Here is a 16,261-nt window from a genome sequence, read left to right on the forward strand (position 1 = left end):
TGACGGGTCACTTTAATGTCATGCGATTCTTGCACGTATATATGTAGTGATGGAATCTCGAAATTTACTATAGATTGGGCAATAGCCATGAATATAAAACAAGATAGTTCCGTGGAAATTACTTAACGTAATAATTCTCGGCATCAAAGCAAGTTACATTTCGACAATTGTAAATTAGAGAGAAAGAAATAAGTAAAAGGAATTTTGTGTTCCAAAATTTCCTATCATACGCTAACGACTTCTTTTTCACAATGTTACTTCCATACAGGGTTGGCAAATTTGTGTTCTTTTGTTTGTTTTAACATGCTTTTAATGTTGATTTGTCGAAAAGGATATATTTTTTTTAAAAAAATAAAACTTTTAAACAAAATGCCAAGATGACATTTTTTTAAGAATAATGAAAAATAATGTATCTGTAGAACATCCAAGGATTGATTGTGTTCATATTACAAGCAAACGCTTGACTAACTTCGTAAAATACACATTTATGTTAGTCTTAAATCTCGCCTGTACTCTGTTCGAGAAGCTCCAACTAATCAACAGTTTCCAGGCCCCACTGAGTCCAAGTGGTAGCTTCTGATTAATTATCATCGTGAATGGATCTAAATCTTAAACATGTGCATAAACCATAGCCATGAATTTTAAACGTGGCCCACGGTATTCATCACCAGATGTGTGTTATCTGATGTACGTTTTGAACCACTGAGCAGATTCTAATGCACAATGAAGAGAATGATACACATTTAAAGAAAACGCGTAGTTACAAAACACACAAATAATCACAAACTATCAAACGTCAAGTATCAAAATGTGTTTTAAACAAATCTGAAAAGAAAAAATGTTTCAAACGCTTTGTTTAAACATTTGAAATAAACAAAGAAATATGTTTTAAAGGGAGAAAACATATTGTTTAAAACACTTTGTTTTGATCATGCTAACTCTATTTCCATACAATCCTCCCTGTGAAGTCATTTCCATGTTCGGCTTCATTGTGAAATGACAAGAGCATTTGGAAATTTAGCAGCAAGCGCCCATACAGATCCTCCTGCCTGCAAATTTCAGAAGGTGAGAGATTATCAAGAGCACACATTTCCACCTACAGTTTTCGTTGTGTTTGCTAATCGGGCTCAGTTTGTACCAAGGCTTTATAAAAAATAATATTAGACTCGTTTGTTGTTCCCCTCCACGGAAATCTTTAGTAAAAGGCGAAAGATTATTGCGTATGAAGGGAAACCAGAGTTGTTGACAGGCCACCAATTTTTCCTAGCCTATGTTGCAGTTCAATTCACTGCTCATGGGAACGTGTAGGTTCCGTAGGAAATTGCTGTTTTACTTGTTGAAACATAAAACCTCGTTTTGTGTGATTTTCGTTTCTTAAAACGAGAGAATAAGGATATAAATCCGTACCGATTTCTAATTTGCGTCATGTGCACGGACCAACATACACAAATGATAAACCGACAGCAAATTCTGCCATCTCTCGGCCACCATTTCAACTAGTGGGAACTTGCACTTTGGCAACAAATTTCATTTCACGAAGAATTTTCAGTTTACCTGTTCTCATATGCAAGACTATTACACTTTCGGGTTTCTCCCACAGGCATGCTTAATAATGTTTCGTAAAGAAACCAAACCGAAGCAAGAAAGAAAATTACCGCAGTTTTTTCGGTTGTGACGGGTCACTTTCATGTCATGCGATTCTTGCACGTATATATGTAGTGATGGAATCTCGAAATTTAGTATAGATTGGGAAATAGCCATGAATATAAAACAAGATAGTTCCGTGGAAATTACTTAACGTAATAATTCTCGGCATCAAAGCAAGTTACATTTCGACAATTGTAAATTAGAGAGAAAGAAATAAGTAAAAGGAATTTTGTGTTCCAAAATTTCCTATCATACGCTAACGACTTCTTTTTCACAATGTTACTTCCATACAGGGTTGGCAAATTTGTGTTCTTTTGTTTGTTTTAACATGCTTTTAATGTTGATTTGTCGAAAAGGATATATTTTTTTTAAAAAAAATAAAACTTTTAAACAAAATGCCAAGATGACATTTTTTTAAGAATAATGAAAAATAATGTATCTGTAGAACATCCAAGGATTGATTGTGTTCATATTACAAGCAAACGCTTGACTAACTTCTTAAAATACACATTTATGTTAGTCTTAAATCTCGCCTGTACGCTGTTCGAGAAGCTCCAACTAATCCACAGTTTCCAGGCCCCACTGTGTCCAAGTGGTAGCTTCTGATTAATTATCATCGTGAATGGATCTAAATCTTAAACATCTGCATAAATCATAGCCATGAATTTTAAACGTGGCCCACGGTATTCATCACCATATGTGTGTTATTTGATGTACATTTTGAACCACTGAGAAGATTCTAATGCACAATAAAGAGAATGATACTCATTTAAAGAAAACGCGTAGTTACAAAACACACAAATAATCACAAACTATCAAACGTCAAGTATCAAAATGTGTTTTAAACAAATCTGAAAAGAAAAATGTTTCAAACGCTTTGTTTAAACATTTGAAATAAACAAAGAAATATGTTTTAAACGGAGAAAACATATTGTTTAAAACACTTTGTTTTGATCATGCTAACTCTATTTCCATACAATCCTCCCTGTGAAGTCATTTCCATGTTCGGCTTCGTTGTGAAATGACAAGAGCATTTGGAAATTTAGCAGCAAGCGCCCATACAGATCCTCCTGCCTGCAAATTTCAGAAGGTGAGAGATTATCAAGAGCACACATTTCCACCTACAGTTTTCGTTGTGTTTGCTAATCGGGCTCAGTTTGTACCAAGGCTTTATAAAAAATAATATTAGACTCGTTTGTTGTTCCCCTCCACGGAAATCTTTAGTAAAAGGCGAAAGATTATTGCGTATGAAGGGAAACCAGAGTTGTTTCCAGGCCACCAATTTTTCCTAGCCTATGTTGCAGTTCAATTCACTGCTCATGGGAACGTGTAGGTTCCGTAGGAAATTGCTGTTTTACTTGTTGAAACATAAAACCTCGTTTTGTGTGATTTTCGTTTCTTAAAACGAGAGAATAAGGATATAAATCCGTACCGATTTCTAATTTGCGTCATGTGCACGGACCAACATACACAAATGATAAACCGACAGCAAATTCTGCCATCTCTCGGCCACCATTTCAACTAGTGGGAACTTGCACTTTGGCAAGAAATTTCATTTCACGAAGAATTTTCAGTTTACCTGTTCTCATATGCAAGACGATTACACTTTCGGGTTTCTCCCACAGGCATGCTTAATAATGTTTCGTAAAGAAACCAAACCGAAGCAAGAAAGAAAATTACCGCAGTTATTTCGGTTGTGACGGGTCACTTTCATGTCATGCGATTCTTGCACGTATATATGTAGTGATGGAATCTCGAAATTTAGTATAGATTGGGCAATAGCCATGAATATAAAACAAGATAGTTCCGTGGAAATTACTTAACGTAATAATTCTCGGCATCAAAGCAAGTTACATTTCGACAATTGTAAATTAGAGAGAAAGAAATAAGTAAAAGGAATTTTGTGTTCCAAAATTTCCTATCATACGCTAACAACTTCTTTTTCACAATGTTACTTCCATACAGGGTTGGCAAATTTGTGTTCTTTCGTTTGTTTTAACATGCTTTTAATGTTGATTTGTAAAAAAGGATATATTTTTTTTAAAAAAAATAAAACTTTTAAACAAAATGCCAAGATGACATTTTTTTAAGAATAATGAAAAATAATGTATTTGTAGAACATCCAAGGATTGATTGTGTTCATATTACAAGCAAACGCTTGACTAACTTCTTAAAATACACATTTATGTTAGTCTTAAATCTCGCCTGTACGCTGTTCGAGAAGCTCCAACTAATCCACAGTTTCCAGGCCCCACTGAGTCCAAGTGGTAGCTTCTGATTAATTATCATCGTGAATGGATCTAAATCTTAAACATCTGCATAAATCGTAGCCATGAATTTTAAACGTGGCCCACGGTATTCATCACCAGATGTGTGTTATTTGATGTACATTTTGAACCACTGAGCAGATTCTAATGCACAATGAAGAGAATGATACACATTTAAAGAAAACGCGTAGTTACAAAACACACAAATAATCACAAACTATCAAACATCAAGTATCAAAATGTGTTTTAAACAAATCTGAAAAGAAAAATGTTTCAAACGCTTTGTTTAAACATTTGAAATAAACAAAGAAATATGTTTTAAACGGAGAAAACATATTGTTTAAAACACTTTGTTTTGATCATGCTAACTCTATTTCCATACAATCCTCCCTGTGAAGTCATTTCCATGTTCGGCTTCGTTGTGAAATGACAAGAGCATTTGGAAATTTAGCAGCAAGCGCCCATGCAGATTATCCTGCCTGCAAATTTCAGAAGGTGAGAGATTATCAAGCTGAGCAAGAGCACACAATTCCACCTACAGTTTTCGTTGTGTTTGCTAATCGGGCTCAGTTTGTACCAAGCCTTTATAAAAAATAATATTAGACTCGTTTGTTGTTCCCCTCCACGGAAATCTTTAGTAAAAGGCGAAAGATTATTGCGTATGAAGGGAAACCAGAGTTGTTTCCAGGCCACCAATTTTTCCTAGCCTATGTTGCAGTTCAATTCACTGCTCATGGGAACGTGTAGGTTCCGTAGGATATTGCTGTTTTACTTGTTGAAACATAAAACCTCGTTTTGTGTGATTTTCGTTTCTTTAAACGAGAGAATAAGGATATAAATCCGTGCCGATTTCTAATTTGCGTCATGTGCAGGGACCAACATACACAAATGATAAACCGACAGCAAATTCTGCCATCTCTCGGCCACCATATCAACTAGTGGGAACTTGTACTTTGGCAACAAATTCCATTTCACGAAGAATTTTCAGTTTACCTGTTCTCATATGCAAGACGATTACACTTTCGGGTTTCTCCCACAGGCATGCTTAATAATGTTTCGTAAAGAAACCAAACCGAAGCAAGAAAGAAAATTACCGCAGTTATTTCGGTTGTGACAGGTCACTTTAATGTCATGCGATTCTTGCACGTATATATGTAGTGATGGAATCTCGAAATTTACTATAGATTGGGCAATAGCCATGAATATAAAACAAGATAGTTCCGTGGAAATTACTTAACGTAATAATTCTCGGCATCAAAGCAAGTTACATTTCGACAATTGTAAATTAGAGAGAAAGAAATAAGTAAAAGGAATTTTGTGTTCCAAAATTTCCTATCATACGCTAACGACTTCTTTTTCACAATGTTACTTCCATACAGGGTTGGCAAATTTGTGTTCTTTTGTTTGTTTTAACATGCTTTTAATGTTGATTTGTCGAAAAGGATATATTTTTTTTAAAAAAATAAAACTTTTAAACAAAATGCCAAGATGACATTTTTTTAAGAATAATGAAAAATAATGTATCTGTAGAACATCCAAGGATTGATTGTGTTCATATTACAAGCAAACGCTTGACTAACTTCTTAAAATACACATTTATGTTAGTCTTAAATCTCGCCTGTACTCTGTTCGAGAAGCTCCAACTAATCAACAGTTTCCAGGCCCCACTGAGTCCAAGTGGTAGCTTCTGATTAATTGGATTGGATTGAGTTAAAATTTCTGGGTGCGTCGGCACTTAAGGCCATTTCGCACCCTTCTATGTATACGGGGAAATGGCCCCTTATCTAAAATTCTGACTTAATTTTAAAAAAGGGGTGTAGATAGCCCCTTGGGAAAAACTAAAAGTGCAAGGTTGTAAAAAGACCTGCACGAGACAAACACAACACATTAAAAAGTCAGAATAAACTAAAAACCTCCTTACAGACGGTGGAAGAATCCAGCTCTTCGCAAAAAACTAAAAACATGTGATAAAATACTGCTGTCATCACCCAAGAGGGATGACAAACAGCCGGAGAGGTTAAAAGTCTGCCGGAGGTAAGCAAGATCGACACATTCAACGAGAATGTGTCGGATGCTTAAAATAACATTACAAGTACGACACAACGGAGGGTCCAGCCCTTGCAATAGGTGACCATGCGTGAGACGGCTGTGTCCTATACGCAGGCGGGTAAGAATAACGTCTTCTCGCCGAGAGGGACGAGACGAGGAACGCCAAACACCTATGGTGGGCTTAACAGCGTGAAGCTTGTTCCCCGTTTCCGCATCCCACTCGGTCTGCCAAGTGTCAAGAAGGCGAGAACGGAACACATTCTGCAGGTCGCTAGCTGGCAAAAGGTGGACGAGAACGTCGCCATCTGCATCAGCAGACTTGGCGGCAGCATCAGCTGCTTCGTTCCCCTGGATGCCCACGTGGCTAGGGACCCAACAGAAGTGTACATCTGTGCTGGCAGATAAGGACACAAGCCGTCTGAATATGCGTTGCGCTACCGGATGCCGGGAATACGGCGAATCCAGAGACTGCAACACGCTGGTCGAATCACAGCACACAAGGACTTTCTTCAGACCATTGACGTCTGCAAAGTCCAGTGCCTTTAGAATGGCGTACAACTCTGCCGTATAGATGGAACAGGCAGGATGTAGCAAGTAACTGGTACTTTGAGAGTCTAGGACGAAGGCGCAACCAACTGATTCGACTGTCTTGGACCCATCCGTGTAAAACACATTAAAATTGGGGTGCTTCGCACGAAGTTCTAAAAACCGTTGCTGGTATACAACCATTGGTGTCTCTGACTTTGGAAGAGCAGTCAGAGAAAAATCGATAGAAGGTGCAGGAAACTCCCAGGTAGGGAGAGGCGAAATGAGTGGAGAGACGCCAGGAAGATCACTGTCAACACCAAGTGCTGACAGGATCTCGTCTGCACGAACACCAAATGGTCTAGTGACACTAGGGCGTAGCCGATACCTTGCCAGCCTACCCTCGTCTGAGATGGTGGGGAATGAAGGATGTGAAGGCATCGAGCGAAGATGGAGGAAGTAGTTAACTACCAGCCGCTGTCTTCGCAGAGACAGCGACGGCTCAGATGCCTCTACATACAAACTGGCCACTGGACTGGTTCGAAAGGCACCAGTGCACACACGTATACCAGCATGGTGGACAGTGTCTAGGATGCGAAGTCTAGATGGGCGAGCAGAAGAATACACAACACATCCATAATCTAGCTTCGACCTGATGAGTGCACGGTATAGGCGAAGCAATACCGTCCTATCAGCACCCCAAGAAGTATGAGATAAAACGCGTAAAAGGTTGAGAACTCGAAGACAAGAGAACTTTAACTGGCGAAGGTGAGGTAGCCATGTCAATTTCTTATCGAAAATGAGGCCCAGGAAGCGGACCTCATTCACGAAGCACAGGGGAGACTTCCCCATGTACAGGTCAGGATCGAAATGACATGTACGTTGACGACAAAAGTGAACACACACGGATTTCTCGGATGAGAAGGTGAAACCTGTTTGGGAGGACCACTCAACCAAACGGTTTATCGTCAGTTGGAGTTGACGAGAAGCTGACGCGAGATTCCGTGAACGACAAAAGATCGTGAGGTCGTCTACATACAGAAGACCATGTACAGGGGCAACAATGCTTGCCATAACGCTGTTCACTGCTATGGCAAACAGAGTCACACTTAATACGCTGCCCTGCGGGACACCGTTCTCTTGTTCGTGAAGATCCGAAAAGGAGTTCCCAACACGTACGCGGAAAAAACGATCACATAAAAAGTTTTTAATAAAGTACGCCATATGGCCACGCACGCCCCAAGAATGGAGCTGCTGTAGGATGCCAAAACGCCACGTTGTGTCATATGCTTTTTGGAGGTCAAAGAAAACTGCAACTAAATGTTCCTTGTTGAGGAATGCATCCTGAATGTGTGTTTCCAGCTGAACCAGATGGTCCAGTGTGGAACGGTTGGAGCGAAAACCACATTGAAAATTACTTATCAAGCAGTTTTCCTCCAAAAACCAGGTGAGACGCTTGTTGATCATACGTTCCATCAACTTGCACACACAGCTAGTTAAGGCAATTGGCCTGTAACTCGAGGCTGCGGTGCGTTGTTTACCTGGTTTCAGGATGGGAACAATAATAGCTTCTTTCCAGGAAGTGGGGAAAGAGTCCTCCAACCAAAGCCTGTTGAATACCGCCAAAAGGAAATTTCTTGCTCCAATGGGCAGATGACGAAGCATCTCATAGTGGATCTTGTCCACTCCAGGAGCTGTATTCTGAGAATCTCGAAGTGCCTGATCGAACTCCCGTTCAGTGAATGGAGAGTTGTATGGCTCGGTGTTATGACTTCGAAAAACTAGAGGGCGTCGTTCCTGACGGTCCTTCTCACGGCGGAAACGTGGGTCATAATTTACAGAGCTAGACGCACCAGAAAACTGCGTGGCCAAGATATTAGCTATGTCTCCGAAATCTGTGTATAACGTCCCATCGTGCTCAAGAGCGCTCAGAGGAGTAGATGCACCCCCCTGGATGCGACGTACTTTGGTCCAAACGGCTTTCGACGAAGCCTGCTTCGTCAGAGAAGACACGTATTGGACCCAGCACGCCTTCTTACTGGCTCGAATGAGCTGACGGGCACGGGCACGTTTAATGCGGAACTGCTCGAGGTTTGCGGCAGTGTGGTTCCTATTAAATCGATCGAGAGCATGATTGCGGTCCTTGATGGCTGCACCGATCTCCGCAGTCCACCAGGGGACTGGGCGTCGCCTCGCAGGTCCACTGGGATGTGGAATGGAGGTGCGTGCAGCATCATGCACTCCTGACACAAACACATCTAAGGCGTCGATTGGTGGTAAAGTCCACGCAAGATCGACTTCAAGGTCCACTGCACGCTCGAAGGCTTCCCAGTCGGCCCGACTGAGATTCCAGTGAGGGTGTTGTTCACGTGATTGCTGAAGATGTTCGAAGGTAAGAATGAGAGGGAAGTGATCACTCCCACAGAGATCAGGATGAACGCTCCAAGATGTGGTAGGAGCAAGGCTGGGACTGCAGAAGGACAAGTCCAACGCAGAGTATGTGCCAGAGGAAGGACTGAAATATGTGGGAGTCCCATCATTCAGCAACATTAAACCTGATGCCTCACGGAATTGATCTATAATTTGACCCCGGGGCTCTGTACGAACGGAGCCCCACAAACGATGGTAGGAATTAAAATCGCCCAAAAGAACTACAGGAGACGGAAGTTCTTCGAATATACAATGGAGGTCCTCAAGAGAGAATCGCTCCTCCCTTGTGATGTAGACACAGCACACAGATATTGGCTGTGGTAGATGGACCCGCACGGCGACAGCTTGGAGGGGGGTGGTGAGAAAGATTGGTGTTGAGTGGATGGTATCTCGAACACCGATTGCAACACCACCGTGTGCACAACGACCCTCGGGAAGCTTGTCGGTGCGGTAAAGCGTGTATCCGTTTAGAATCACTGATTCATTTGGACGAAAATGTGACTCTTGGAGACATATAATGGCAGGGTCAAATTCAGATATTAAGATTTGCAGTTCCTCGAGATGTGTACGGAAACCGTTAAGGTTCCATTGGAGACAATAAGCCATAGCTGGAGGTATTATAGTTACCTTTTGAGGCGTACTCTATTTCTAGGCCCTGTCACCTTGATAAATTCTTCATCCGCGGCTTCGTCCTGTATCATGTCCTCGGGTAAGGACACAGAGGGCGAAGGGGATGAAGAAGGGGCAGTGGGGGCGGGTGCTTTGAGCGCCCGCCGGGCAGCTTTCAGCTGCGCCTTAAGTTTCAGGGTGGTGGCTGTCACCCTGACTGGAGAGCTACTGGACTTCAGAAAGTATTCTTTGGAATGCACCTGCTTGAACTTTTTCTCTGTGGAGCGAGGTGTGGTTGCTGGTTTCCTCGAAGCAGGACGAGCTACGACGGGAAGCGTTGTTGTTTGGGTTGACACGTCGCTGGTTTGTACACCTACACTGCGACGGGTAAGAGCAGCTGCAGCAACTGTAGCGAATGGCACAGGTAGAGTGGTGCGTATGCTTTCACGGAGACGTTGTTTTGCTTCCCCAGCAGAGATTTTCTCTGTGACGACCAACTCTCGGATTTTCTTCTCTTGTTGGAAAGAGGGGCAGTTGCGATGCCAGACTGGGTGCTCGCCTTGGCAGTTAATGCATTTGGGACCTGAAGAACAAGGTTCGGTCCCATGATCAGGCAGACTACACTTACCACAAAGGGCGGTAGTGGCCTTGCAGGAAGGCTGAGTGTGCCCAAAGTGCTGGCATTTGAAACACCGCATCGGGTTAGGGATGTACGGCCGGACTTTGAGTCTCAAATATCCAGCCCGTACAATATCTGGGAGAGTGGTCGTTTGGAAGGTCAAAATAATGGAAGCAGTTGGAACAAGTTCTCCGGACTTACGTGTCTTGATTCGCTGCACTGCGGTGACATGTTGGTCTGAAAGTGCTTGAAGAATTTCTTCCTCCTCAGCATTTAACAGATCCCAGTGGCGAATCACACCTTTACTACTGTTAAGTTGACGATGTGGTTCAACGTTAACAGGGAAGTCGCCCAAAGATCTTAGCTTTAGAAGATTGTTGGTCTGGCGATCTGTGCTGGTCTGGATAAGTAGACTCCCGTTTCGCAGCTTTTTTATTTCTGGTACATCTGAACCAGCGGCGTAGTCTAGCTGTTTCTTGATAAGAAATGGTGACAAGTCCTTCAATGTAGCAGCTCCATGTTTCTTCGATGTTGTTCCAGATTGATCGTCGGTCTTCTCAACAATACTGATAACAAGGTAACGTGGAACGTTACTTGTCTTTTCCACTAATTGGAGCGGGCTGGAAGGCCGCGCTCGTTTTGGGGGTTTCCCCCCGTTTGAGTTGTTTTTTGTACCCATATACAAAAAGATTTATTGTGGAGGGTCCATAAATTGTCGCCTCGACATGCCCTCTATGCCGAGGAAGGCCTACCCCCAAAAATGGAGGCTACTCGAGGACCAAACCGAAATCCCCGAGGCCACGTTCGCGACTGCACCTACCCCTGCAGCCAACACTGTCCCATCGGCACGTGCAACTCACACCTTGGGATAGGGGTTTTTTATCGAGGTTGTCTCCTCTAGCAGGACCCTTAGTTATAGGGAGGTCAAAGATATGGAGATGAATGACGTGATGGTATGGTGAAAACGTGAGATATGGATGTGAAGAATGAGTGAAATGATGAGATGAAAATGACCTCCCTACCTTACTTAATAGGGAGGTCAAAGATATGGAGATGAATGACGTGATGGAATGGTGAAAAACGTGAGATATGGATATGAAGAATGGGTGAAATGACGAGATGAAAATTGACCTCCCTACTAAGCCCCCTCGCCCCGTCAAGGCAGTCCTACATGGAGGGGGGCTTCTGATTAATTATCATCGTGAATGGATCTAAATCTTAAACATGTGCATAAACCATAGCCATGAATTTTAAACGTGGCCCACGGTATTCATCACCAGATGTGTGTTATCTGATGTACGTTTTGAACCACTGAGCAGATTCTAATGCACAATGAAGAGAATGATACACATTTAAAGAAAACGCGTAGTTACAAAACACACAAATAATCACAAACTATCAAACGTCAAGTATCAAAATGTGTTTTAAACAAATCTGAAAAGAAAAAATGTTTCAAACGCTTTGTTTAAACATTTGAAATAAACAAAGAAATATGTTTTAAAGGGAGAAAACATATTGTTTAAAACACTTTGTTTTGATCATGCTAACTCTATTTCCATACAATCCTCCCTGTGAAGTCATTTCCATGTTCGGCTTCGTTGTGAAATGACAAGAGCATTTGGAAATTTAGCAGCAAGCGCCCATACAGATCCTCCTGCCTGCAAATTTCAGAAGGTGAGAGATTATCAAGAGCACACATTTCCACCTACAGTTTTCGTTGTGTTTGCTAATCGGGCTCAGTTTGTACCAAGGCTTTATAAAAAATAATATTAGACTCGTTTGTTGTTCCCCTCCACGGAAATCTTTAGTAAAAGGCGAAAGATTATTGCGTATGAAGGGAAACCAGAGTTGTTTCCAGGCCACCAATTTTTCCTAGCCTATGTTGCAGTTCAATTCACTGCTCATGGGAACGTGTAGGTTCCGTAGGAAATTGCTGTTTTACTTGTTGAAACATAAAACCTCGTTTTGTGTGATTTTCGTTTCTTAAAACGAGAGAATAAGGATATAAATCCGTACCGATTTCTAATTTGCGTCATGTGCACGGACCAACATACACAAATGATAAACCGACAGCAAATTCTGCCATCTCTCGGCCACCATTTCAACTAGTGGGAACTTGCACTTTGGCAACAAATTTCATTTCACGAAGAATTTTCAGTTTACCTGTTCTCATATGCAAGACGATTACACTTTCGGGTTTCTCCCACAGGCATGCTTAATAATGTTTCGTAAAGAAACCAAACCGAAGCAAGAAAGAAAATTACCGCAGTTATTTCGGTTGTGACGGGTCACTTTCATGTCATGCGATTCTTGCACGTATATATGTAGTGATGGAATCTCGAAATTTAGTATAGATTGGGCAATAGCCATGAATATAAAACAAGATAGTTCCGTGGAAATTACTTAACGTAATAATTCTCGGCATCAAAGCAAGTTACATTTCGACAATTGTAAATTAGAGAGAAAGAAATAAGTAAAAGGAATTTTGTGTTCCAAAATTTCCTATCATACGCTAACAACTTCTTTTTCACAATGTTACTTCCATACAGGGTTGGCAAATTTGTGTTCTTTCGTTTGTTTTAACATGCTTTTAATGTTGATTTGTAAAAAAGGATATATTTTTTTTTAAAAAAATAAAACTTTTAAACAAAATGCCAAGATGACATTTTTTTAAGAATAATGAAAAATAATGTATCTGTAGAACATCCAAGGATTGATTGTGTTCATATTACAAGCAAACGCTTGACTAACTTCTTAAAATACACATTTATGTTAGTCTTAAATCTCGCCTGTACGCTGTTCGAGAAGCTCCAACTAATTCACAGTTTCCAGGCCCCACTGAGTCCAAGTGGTAGCTTCTGATTAATTATCATCGTGAATGGATCTAAATCTTAAACATCTGCATAAATCGTAGCCATGAATTTTAAACGTGGCCCACGGTATTCATCACCAGATGTGTGTTATTTGATGTACATTTTGAACCACTGAGCAGATTCTAATGCACAATGAAGAGAATGATACACATTTAAAGAAAACGCGTAGTTACAAAACACACAAATAATCACAAACTATCAAACATCAAGTATCAAAATGTGTTTTAAACAAATCTGAAAAGAAACATATCTACTTTTTTATACATTACGCTTTGTTTAAACATTTGAAATAAACAAACAAAAATGTTTTAAACGGAGAAAACATATTGTTTAAAACACTTTGTTTTGATCATGCTAACTCTATTTCCATACAATCCTCCCTGTGAAGTCATTTCCATGTTCGGCTTCGTTGTGAAATGACAAGAGCATTTGGAAATTTAGCAGCAAGCGCCCATACAGATTATCCTGCCTGCAAATTTCAGAAGGTGAGAGATTATCAAGCTGAGCAAGAGCACACAATTCCACCTACAGTTTTCGTTGTGTTTGCTAATCGGGCTCAGTTTGTACCAAGCCTTTATAAAAAATAATATTAGACTCGTTTGTTGTTCCCCTCCACGGAAATCTTTAGTAAAAGGCGAAAGATTTTTGCGTATGAAGGGAAACCAGAGTTGTTTCCAGGCCACCAATTTTTCCTAGCCTATGTTGCAGTTCAATTCACTGCTCATGGGAACGTGTAGGTTCCGTAGGAAATTGCTGTTTTACTTGTTGAAACATAAAACCTCGTTTTGTGTGATTTTCGTTTCTTTAAACGAGAGAATAAGGATATAAATCCGTGCCGATTTCTAATTTGCGTCATGTGCAGGGACCAACATACACAAATGATAAACCGACAGCAAATTCTGCCATCTCTCGGCCACCATATCAACTAGTGGGAACTTGTACTTTGGCAACAAATTCCATTTCACGAAGAATTTTCAGTTTACCTGTTCTCATATGCAAGACGATTACACTTTCGGGTTTCTCCCACAGGCATGCTTAATAATGTTTCGTAAAGAAACCAAACCGAAGCAAGAAAGAAAATTACCGCAGTTATTTCGGTTGTGACGGGTCACTTTAATGTCATGCGATTCTTGCACGTATATATGTAGTGATGGAATCTCGAAATTTACTATAGATTGGGCAATAGCCATGAATATAAAACAAGATAGTTCCGTGGAAATTACTTAACGTAATAATTCTCGGCATCAAAGCAAGTTACATTTCGACAATTGTAAATTAGAGAGAAAGAAATAAGTAAAAGGAATTTTGTGTTCCAAAATTTCCTATCATACGCTAACGACTTCTTTTTCACAATGTTACTTCCATACAGGGTTGGCAAATTTGTGTTCTTTTGTTTGTTTTAACATGCTTTTAATGTTGATTTGTCGAAAAGGATATATATTTTTTTAAAAAATAAAACTTTTAAACAAAATGCCAAGATGACATTTTTTTAAGAATAATGAAAAATAATGTATCTGTAGAACATCCAAGGATTGATTGTGTTCATATTACAAGCAAACGCTTGACTAACTTCTTAAAATACACATTTATGTTAGTCTTAAATCTCGCCTGTACTCTGTTCGAGAAGCTCCAACTAATCAACAGTTTCCAGGCCCCACTGAGTCCAAGTGGTAGCTTCTGATTAATTATCATCGTGAATGGATCTAAATCTTAAACATGTGCATAAACCATAGCCATGAATTTTAAACGTGGCCCACGGTATTCATCACCAGATGTGTGTTATCTGATGTACGTTTTGAACCACTGAGCAGATTCTAATGCACAATGAAGAGAATGATACACATTTAAAGAAAACGCGTAGTTACAAAACACACAAATAATCACAAACTATCAAACGTCAAGTATCAAAATGTGTTTTAAACAAATCTGAAAAGAAAAAATGTTTCAAACGCTTTGTTTAAACATTTGAAATAAACAAAGAAATATGTTTTAAAGGGAGAAAACATATTGTTTAAAACACTTTGTTTTGATCATGCTAACTCTATTTCCATACAATCCTCCCTGTGAAGTCATTTCCATGTTCGGCTTCGTTGTGAAATGACAAGAGCATTTGGAAATTTAGCAGCAAGCGCCCATACAGATCCTCCTGCCTGCAAATTTCAGAAGGTGAGAGATTATCAAGAGCACACATTTCCACCTACAGTTTTCGTTGTGTTTGCTAATCGGGCTCAGTTTGTACCAAGCCTTTATAAAAAATAATATTAGACTCGTTTGTTGTTCCCCTCCACGGAAATCTTTAGTAAAAGGCGAAAGATTATTGCGTATGAAGGGAAACCAGAGTTGTTTCCAGGCCACCAATTTTTCCTAGCCTATGTTGCAGTTCAATTCACTGCTCATGGGAACGTGTAGGTTCCGTAGGAAATTGCTGTTTTACTTGTTGAAACATAAAACCTCGTTTTGTGTGATTTTCGTTTCTTAAAACGAGAGAATAAGGATATAAATCCGTACCGATTTCTAATTTGCGTCATGTGCACGGACCAACATACACAAATGATAAACCGACAGCAAATTCTGCCATCTCTCGGCCACCATTTCAACTAGTGGGAACTTGCACTTTGGCAACAAATTTCATTTCACGAAGAATTTTCAGTTTACCTGTTCTCATATGCAAGACGATTACACTTTCGGGTTTCTCCCACAGGCATGCTTAATAATGTTTCGTAAAGAAACCAAACCGAAGCAAGAAAGAAAATTACAGCAGTTATTTCGGTTGTGACGGGTCACTTTCATGTCATGCGATTCTTGCACGTATATATGTAGTGATGGAATCTCGAAATTTAGTATAGATTGGGCAATAGCCATGAATATAAAACAAGATAGTTCCGTGGAAATTACTTAACGTAATAATTCTCGGCATCAAAGCAAGTTACATTTCGACAATTGTAAATTAGAGAGAAATAAATAAGTAAAAGGAATTTTGTGTTCCAAAATTTCCTATCATACGCTAACAACTTCTTTTTCACAATGTTACTTCCATACAGGGTTGGCAAATTTGTGTTCTTTCGTTTGTTTTAACATGCTTTTAATGTTGATTTGTAAAAAAGGATATATTTTTTTTTAAAAAAATAAAACTTTTAAACAAAATGCCAAGATGACATTTTTTTAAGAATAATGAAAAATAATGTATCTGTAGAACATCCAAGGATTGATTGTGTTCATATTACAAGCAAACGCTTGACTAA

At 40.0% G+C, this 16,261-nt stretch overlaps 6 non-coding genes across 6 annotated transcripts; all 6 read right to left on the reverse strand.

The window, feature by feature from the left end:
• Positions 1-1,125: 1,125 nt before the first annotated feature.
• Positions 1,126-1,242, reverse strand: LOC145997764 (U5 spliceosomal RNA). The gene has a single exon (XR_014443157.1). It is a non-coding gene; the product is annotated as a U5 spliceosomal RNA (small nuclear RNA).
• Positions 1,243-2,797: 1,555 nt separating this feature from the next.
• Positions 2,798-2,914, reverse strand: LOC145997765 (U5 spliceosomal RNA). Its single transcript, XR_014443158.1, has one exon. It is a non-coding gene; the product is annotated as a U5 spliceosomal RNA (small nuclear RNA).
• A 1,563-nt stretch (positions 2,915-4,477) lies between these two features.
• On the reverse strand, positions 4,478-4,595 carry LOC145997706 (U5 spliceosomal RNA). The gene has a single exon (XR_014443102.1). It is a non-coding gene; the product is annotated as a U5 spliceosomal RNA (small nuclear RNA).
• A 7,285-nt stretch (positions 4,596-11,880) lies between these two features.
• Positions 11,881-11,997, reverse strand: LOC145997766 (U5 spliceosomal RNA). Its single transcript, XR_014443159.1, has one exon. It is a non-coding gene; the product is annotated as a U5 spliceosomal RNA (small nuclear RNA).
• A 1,575-nt stretch (positions 11,998-13,572) lies between these two features.
• Positions 13,573-13,690, reverse strand: LOC145997591 (U5 spliceosomal RNA). The gene has a single exon (XR_014442992.1). It is a non-coding gene; the product is annotated as a U5 spliceosomal RNA (small nuclear RNA).
• A 1,554-nt stretch (positions 13,691-15,244) lies between these two features.
• On the reverse strand, positions 15,245-15,362 carry LOC145997707 (U5 spliceosomal RNA). The gene has a single exon (XR_014443103.1). It is a non-coding gene; the product is annotated as a U5 spliceosomal RNA (small nuclear RNA).
• Positions 15,363-16,261: the final 899 nt, after the last annotated feature.

Source organism: Lepisma saccharinum, chromosome 13, assembly GCF_977018435.1.
Source record: "Lepisma saccharinum chromosome 13, izLepSacc3.1, whole genome shotgun sequence".
Taxonomy (NCBI): Eukaryota; Metazoa; Arthropoda; class Insecta; order Zygentoma; family Lepismatidae; genus Lepisma; species Lepisma saccharinum.